Source organism: Diorhabda carinulata, chromosome Y (genome assembly GCF_026250575.1).
Source record: "Diorhabda carinulata isolate Delta chromosome Y, icDioCari1.1, whole genome shotgun sequence".
In the NCBI taxonomy this organism is placed as follows: domain Eukaryota; kingdom Metazoa; phylum Arthropoda; class Insecta; order Coleoptera; family Chrysomelidae; genus Diorhabda; species Diorhabda carinulata.
The window spans coordinates 8,743,795-8,752,700 of record NC_079473.1 but is presented as its reverse complement, the minus strand read 5'-3'; positions in this window follow the sequence as shown (position 1 = coordinate 8,752,700).

The window sequence follows — 8,906 nt, the reverse complement described above, 5'->3', positions numbered from 1 at the left end:
TTCATAAGATCAAAAATTAGAGTTGCAAAAAATGAATGGCTTAAAAACGAGTGCAACGAAATAGAACAGCTGCAACGAAGACACGATGATTTCAACATCCATAAAAGATTAAAGGAAGCCGCTAGTATATTTAAAAAACGAAGTATGGGTACAATAACCAACCAGGACAACCAGATAGTTATAGAAGATCATGAGAAATACAGGATATTGGAAGACTATGTAGAAAAACTTTTTGACGACAATAGACCAGACCAGACCAGAGAACTCGATGCAGAAGAATGTCTAACTATTACCAAAGAAGAGATAGAAAAGGCTGTACTAGTCGCTAAAAACAATAAAGCAGCTGGTCCAGATGAAATACCATCAGAAATACTGAAACTACTGGACGAAAGGGGCATTAGAGTAGTGCTTCACAAGCTGTTCAACAAGATATATGATACTGGTCATTACCCTGAACAGTGGCTATCTTCGGTTTTTAATCCTATCCCAAAAAAATCGAATGCATGAAAGTGTGAAGATCATAGGCTAATTAGCCTTATGAGCCTCTCCCTAAAAATATTCCTAAGAATAATACATCAGAGATTATATAGAAAATGTGATAATAATATAAGCGACTCGCAATTTGGATTTAGACAGGGGTTAGGTACAAGAAAGGCCTTAGTCGCAACACAGGTCCTTGTACAGAACTGCTATGACCAAAGAAAAATGTTTGTCTATGCTTCATAGACTACGAAAAAGCTTTCGATAAAGTTCAACATCACAAACTTATGCAGCTCCTTAAAAAATTGGATTTGGACGAAAAAGACATTCGTTGTATCGAAAATCTGTACTGGCACCAAAAAGCGCAAGTCAAAGTAAATCATGGTCTAACTGAGCAAGTTCGGATTCGCAGAGGAGTACGTCAAGGTTGTATATTGTCGCCGCTCCTGTTTAATATATACTCTGAAGCCATCTTTCGAGAGTCACTTGAAGCTAGAGACATTGGAACCAAAGTCAATGGAGTCGGGGTCAACAATATACGTTACGCCGATGACACAGTACTGATTACAGATAATATAGATGACCTACAACAACTAATTAATATAGTAGGCGGACATAGCCAAAACATGGGATTAAACATCAACTTCAAAAAAACTGATGATGATTATCACTACGGAAGCGAATACGTTTAGAATATCTAGAGTAACATATAATGGAAAACCTATAGAACGGGTAGAAAAATTTAAATATCTAGGAACATGGCTATATGAAGAATGGTGGTCGGACGGTAAAATAAAATGCCGAATTGAACAAGCTCGAAGTAAATCCATAAAATTTAAAAATGTATTTACATGTACCGACTTTGATCTTGATCTTAGACTGAGACTTGTGCGGTGCTACGTTTGGTCAGTGCTTCTTTACGGGATGGAGGGTTGGAGACTTAGGTGAAAAACATCAACAAATTAGAGGCATTCGAAATGTGGGTATATCGTAGAATCCTGAAGATACCATGGATTGCCAAAGTGAGAAATGAGGATATTCTCAGGCGTATCAATAAAGACCGTGAACTTTTTAACATCGTGAAGAAACGAAAGATTGCATATCTTGACCAAATAATGCGAGGCCATAAATATCAATTCCTCCAGCTGATAGTCGAGGGCAAGATTGAAGGTAAGAGAGGATTGGGACGGAAGAGGATGTCATGGCTGCGGAACCTGAGGCAGTGGAGGAGTATATAAGATATTCAGACATTGATCCATACCGCTAGAGATAGAGAAGCGAACATCCATTAATGGGTAAGCATTAAAAGAAGAAGAATTTTTTAAACAAAAAAAATAATGGTTCGATGAAAAACCGTTTATCTCGATTTCTGGCAGTCTTAAAGAAGTCTAATAAAAAAAGTTAAATGACAAAGTTGTAAAAAATTAAAAGATCTATAACTTTTATTTCAAAATTTTTTTCCATATACTCAAAATATCTAGTTCTACAACAATAATTGACAGTTTATATATCAAAATTGACCGATCTGTTTTGACATCTGTCATAATTACTGAATCGTTTATTATAATAATGAACATGAATATATTGAGAAGAAGAACCAGCGATACTTCCACGCAAACGGAATGTACATTCCCCATTGTATTTTTGGAGAAATTACCTCGAGTACCACCAAGATTCGTGAGTTCAGTTGAAAGAAGCGTTGAAGATTTGAAGGTACCTATTATGTTAAGCGAACTTTCTAGTTCTAAACAAGATCTCAAACTGGGTACTATTATTGAAAACGATAACGAAGATACGATAATACCTCAACTAGAAGTAGCTTTCGATGAAGACGCTGTCAATACTTCTAATCGTGAAGAAAAACCAGACAATGATCCCGAAAATTTAGATGATGTTGGAATAGTTACTATTAGAGCTCATAATGTTATTATTAACAATCATTTTTTCAAATAAATAACTTTAATTTGTTAAATTGTATGAATACATTTATTTAAATATATATAAGTTGTTGTTTTTTGAACATTATACAAAATTATAGTTTCTGAACATCGTCGTTACTTTAACAGCTTCATTTTACCACCGTCTGCAACTTTTATTACGAATTTCCATGTTTTATATAAAAGTACACTGAGAAAAAAGTAACAAATTAAAAATTACTTATTCTAACTTTTTAATTGTTGATATTGCGAAAAAGAATTATTCTTTTTAAAATGTTTTGCATGGTTTAAAATCTAAAATGCAATCAACAGATTTAGAAAATTTTCACTCGTATACGAGATATGATAAAATTATGAATTTCATTCAACTTAAACTAACAAAACGCTGCAATTTGATAAAAAATCGCTTAAATTTTTATTTGTTTTGACTATTATTTGTTCTTTTTCTATTTAGATGCGTTTTGAAACTTCCTTTTCTTCTTTTCTATGATGTTTTGTTTGTTTCTAGACCGTTTCTACCATAGTCTTTCGAATATATCTTTCGATTAAATTGATGAGTTTTTCAACATTTTTCTTGGTGTAGTTTTTAAACGTAGAATTCTGCAATATATGATTCTATTTATTACCGGGGGTCGTAAAAAGCACTTTTACATCCCATTGTAACATTCATTCTTGAATCTTTTAGATACTAGCTAGGGAAAACCATGTATAGCGATGTTTTCAAAATGAGAAGTGAGAAGAAAATGATTATCTTTTTGGGAAAAAATGAACGAAATTTCATTTTGCGAAGGATATTGACTATAAAACTGTCTGAAATCTCGTGGATCGTTCAGTTTATTCATAGCAAACATACTCGACATATACATCGTGTTTTAACTGAAAATTTTGACATTAGAAAGTTGAGTACTAGATGGATGCCGCGTTTGCGCACATTGAAACAAAACCATCAACGCGAAAATGTTTCCATCGAGCATTTAACAGAAATAAAACCGTTTTATGTTATTGATGAAACGTGGGTTCATAACAACGTCCTCGAGATTGGGTTTCATCACCGAATTCTTCAACATTAGTTTAATCTACGTCAGAAAATCGTAGTAAACAACACGTTCGCCATTACAAATGTCAAACTTTATGATGACAATGACAGATTTCATATATTCACATCAGTGTTGCCGTATCACGAAACCCAAAGCAAATTGATGTGAATCGGGGCGTGACTATTTAACCGATAAACGTGTTTGGTTTTCTATATTTTCCTAAAAATTTGTTCTATCCATTATTAGCAATTATTTTTGATTTTTTTATCGTTTTCAACATTTTTATTTTTTTAAAATAAATATTACACTGTTAAATATTTTTCTTTGACTTCGTTTAATGTAAGACTTACACGTTACTTTTTTTTGTTTTTGTATATTTATGTTTTTAGACGTTCTTTTATTAAATTTTCAATAACAATTACATATTTAGTATCCTTTTTGTCTATTTTTCGACATTATTTCATTGAATTTTCTTCTTCTTCTTCTTGATTCTAGGCCTATTCCGTTTTTTTTTCGTAATTTTTGAAATACAAATAAAAATTTGACGTTTTTTAAAACAAAAGACTCCAAAAATCAAGAAAAATTAGAAGTATAAACATATTAAAAGGTCTAAAAAATAAGAAATTGAATATTAACATATACAAAAGTCAGACAAAGCTTTCGAAAAATCAGATATCTATGCAGGAGCTTTCGAGGGCTTAAATGCACTTAGAATACACAGTTCATCTTCAGTTTCTGAAGATGATATAACTTGGTTATCGAAATGCGCGTCAATCTATATCGGCGTGAACAATGTATTCAGTCTGTTTTGTTATATAGCCACTGCTTTTTATAAATAAATCCCATGCAGTACTCTTTATCACGAAATAAACTTCTACATTTCGTATAAACAGTATAATAATCCGTATGAAACAGATATTTTAAATTTCAAAAAGTCATAAAAAAACATCACGAACACCTAATAAAACAAACAATATCCAATAGAAAGTTTGAGTATTGAATTAAATTAAATTAATATTAAGTTTTACGAATTGAGAAACGTAATTGGCTAAAAATCGATTAGCTACGATTAAATAATAATCGATTATGATCGATTATTCAAGTGGTAATCGTTTTGATTGTCAAGATATGCCAAAGCGTTACATTACGCAATGAAATTCGAATTTCCAGAAAATGTGGCTTGAAATATAAGAAAAAAGTTTTTCCTAAGCAATTATTCACATCTTTCTTCCGGTCAAGTGTGAAATAAGGACTCAAAAATCCCAACCGTTTGAAAGGTATACCAATTTAGTCCAAAATTTAATCCCTTCTGGCGTTTAGATTAATGCCACGACGTTAAGCTGATTTATATTGTTCGTTAGTCTTACCAGTTTAGTAGAAATTGTGGAACATTACTCCGCAAAGAAAACTGTCAGCTTTTTATTTATCTTTCGGATTTTAACTAAATTAAAAATTAAAGTAAATCAATCTACTAACTAAAATCTACAGTAAAATATCAATACCATCACGATCGAGTCTTCAATATTGAAACATTTGGTCTTCGAAGGTCGTACGGTCTCGTCTAAACTTTGCTACACAATATTTTACTGTTTATAACGAACTAGCAATCTCGCCCTGCGTAGAATTCAGTTCAGCTTTCATATTATTTAGGCTAACGCCTTTCAAATAAAAGTTTTGTATAGATTGTGTACTTTCTAATATTTTTCAAATAACTACCGCCATATTTAGGTCAGGCTAGGTACTTGTGGGAGTACCCACTACACTGAAATTTCTCTATAACGGCCTCGTTGAGAATTTTTTTATTCGAAATATTTTTCGCAACGTATTTTATTTTGGGGGATATTTTATGTCTTTTTTTTCCAGGATGTAAATGAAGTTCTAACGGCTTGTAAAACTTTACTTTGTATACGTTTTTATTAATTCATCCTCCTTAATAAATAAAAGCGTGGAGGGAAAAAGTTGGAAATGGAAAACAAAAGGTGAACCTCATCGTCGAGTTTATAAACTGTGTTACAGAGAAATTTTGTTGTAACTGTTCATTAAATTAGATCGTTGAATACAATTATTGTTGATTAAATAGTCGAAATTATTCTATTTTGAAAATGGACGTTCACATGTATTGTTTGATATATAAAATAATCTCGGATCTTATTTTCCTTAGAGGTTATGTATCTCTCCCTAAGTCCACTTATTTCTGGTTCCTAGAAATTTTTCTTTTTACAAACTTTATTTAATCAATTCGTTGGTTTGTTTGTCTATCTAAATAAAACATCCACCAACATTTTTTTAAGATAACAGACAATTTATTTTTGGAAAAAACGGTTTCTATAAACAAATTTCGTTTGTTTTTTCGAATACGACAGTTCTGGAAAACAAACGTCGGTTTATTTTTGAGGTTTCTGAATATGGTTTCTAATTGCAAAAGAAAGTCTCTTGTGATAATATTTTTTTGTTTTCGAAAATAAAAAGTTTCTAAAGATAAATTTTGTTTTTCATCGAAATGGCAATACCCGAAGGCAAACTTTGGTTTGCTTTTCGAAAAACAGAATTTCTTAAGACGAATCTCATCTTATTTTTGGAAAAATGAGGTTTGTTTAAACAAATTTTGGTTTCTAATGAAACAGAAAGTCTCTTAAGACAAATGTCTATTTTTTGAAAAATAAAGTTTCTAAATACAAATTTTGGTTTGTTTTTCCAAAAACGGAAAATTCTAAATACTAATTTTGGTTCATAATTGAGGAAAAAAAACATTCTCAAGACAAATGTCTTTGGTTTTCAAAAAGAAAGTTCGTAACTACAAATGTCAGTATTTTCTAAAGTTTCTAAAGCCGAACTTTGGTTTATTTTTTTAAATTTTTTTAAATTCGCAAAGAAAAAATTTTGGTTTGCTCTTCGGGAAACAAAGTTTCTTAAGATGAATTTCCTTGTTTTTATTTTGGAAAATTGAGTTTCTGCAAACAAATTTTGGTTTCTAATTGAAAAAGAAAGTCTCTTAAGACAAAATTCTATTTTTTTTTTGAAAAACAAAGTTCCTAAAGACAAATTTTGGTTTATAATTGGAAAAAAACATTTCTTAAGACAAATGTTTTTGGTTTTCAAAAAGAATGTTCGTTACTACAAATGTCAGTTTTTTCTTAAAAAAATAAGTTTCTAAAGACGAATTGTGTTTTTTTTTTAAATGGCACTCCCAAAGACAAATTATAGTTTGCTTTTTGGAAAACAAAGTTTCTTAAAAGGAATTTTCTTTTATTTTTGGAAAATAGAGTTTCTACCAACAAATTATGGTTTCTAATTGAAAAATAAAGTCTCTTAAGACGAATCTTATTAACTGATGATAAATACAGAGAGTAGGTACCAAACAAATGATCGCTTGAACTTTAATTCAAAATTACTTCATGAACCAACCGTGAACAATATTTATTTTACCTATAAACTTATAAAATCCATAAGGTGTCGAAATTGATAATCGGAAATATTTCCGATTATGGAATGTGTTTATACAAATTTAGTAAATAATTATTTAACGACGTCCATGTTTATTCTTTATATCTATGGGGGGACGTTATCTATGCATAGCAACTACCGGAGCCCACAGGGCTGGAAAGTATTAAAACGAACCGCAGCTTTGCGGCGGACATGTTCCTCTATCCTTTGCCCTACGTAGATATTTATTTGGTTTTCTTTCAATAGATACTTCAATGTTTTGTTAAAGAAAAAGTTCGCATGCATAAATATGAAAATTGAAATAATATCCCCAATATCCATACGGGGTATAATATTGATTTGCATATAACATTCGGATCTGAAACGACACTCGAAAATGATGTTATTAAAAATTTCGTTCGTATCTTCGTAATATTTGAAAAATGAACGTAAACCACTGAACAGTCACGCAAAGCGAGTCAATTAGTGATTTCTCTTTTCAAAAAGTGATAAGCAATCGACTCACCAATTGGTTTCAAAGAAGAATATATCAAAATTGTTACAAAACCAAATGAAAACCACCTCTACGTCGAATGAATGATAGTTTTAACTACAAAACAGAACCATGTTCTAAATAAAACTGTCTTGAAGTTCTGTTCGGGAAAGACGTGCCTTGGTATTTGATTCCTCGGAATTGCACTTCTCAATTAATAGTAATCCTCGAAACTCTACCTGTCGAAAAAGTCTTGGAAAAACTGCACTAGGTGGGGATTTTGTTGAATAAAGTTGTTCGAATCTGGACCTCGTAGAATCACTATGGATTTTTGATCTTGAAGAAGACTTTGTAAAACTTCATCAGCTAAATCGACAACATTCACAAATACACTGATTGATTCGCGTTTATATAACTATGTTGTCTTCAAAAACTGCAGGTAAACATTTCAGTGGATTATCATTATAACAATTGTCGTTTTATATAAATTTCTTTCATACAATATATTTATTTTCGTAATCACATCGACAATCGTTTTATTGGTAACATATTCTGCGAGTCCAAATTGAAAGGGTTTAAAAAAAGTTACTTTCTGACGTATATTCCATATATCTTACGATAAAACGGAAATGGTCTGGAAGGTGATACAGGACTTCGTTGTAATGCGGCTATTTTACGGTTTTCCGATGAAGATGATCCCCTTAAACGGCCGAGGCGACGGGAATAACTCCTAAACTACGTAATCTTCTGGTAGAACTGGGACAGTGTTTAGTTGAAATTGCAATGAAAAAATATCCACATGACCCATTTCGTTAAACCACAAACTGAAAACGCGCGAGAAAGACTCATTGAGTAAATAAAAAAGAAATAAAAAAAGTTGAACCAAAGAAAAAAAATTGAGGAATGTATGGTCAAATCGTTTGACATACATAAATCAACAACAACCAAAGAAAGTGAAATGGTTTTGGGTGTCCCATACCCCCCACTGAAATCCTCCAATCATATTAGAATAAAACACCACAATATGTTATGCGTAGTGAATAACTCTCAAAAAAAACTTTATTAAAAACGTTAGCCCAACTTTATTGGGATACATAAATAATAGTAATACTTTAGCCCAACTTCCTGGGGATACATAAATGATAGTTATACGTTAGCTCAACTTTCTAGGGATACACAAATGATAGTTTTACTTTAGCCCAACTTTATTGGGATACATAAATGATGGTTATACTTTATCCCAACTTTATTGGGATACATAAATGATACTTATACGTTATCTCAACCGGGTTTAAATCACAGTCCCACCAAGTTTAGGACACTTGGTCCAAGTCTGGGCCTATACTGGACACATCGTAAAATCCCATATGGGGAACAATAAGATTTTTTGATTATGGAGCTTTTCGAGGAAGAGATTAAAATTGATTATAATACACGTATATAGAAACGAAATTTTATAATAAAACTGAATTTGCATTACAAACAATTTCGTATTGAAACACGAGAGAATTCTCTTTTGAATATATCCTTGGAGAA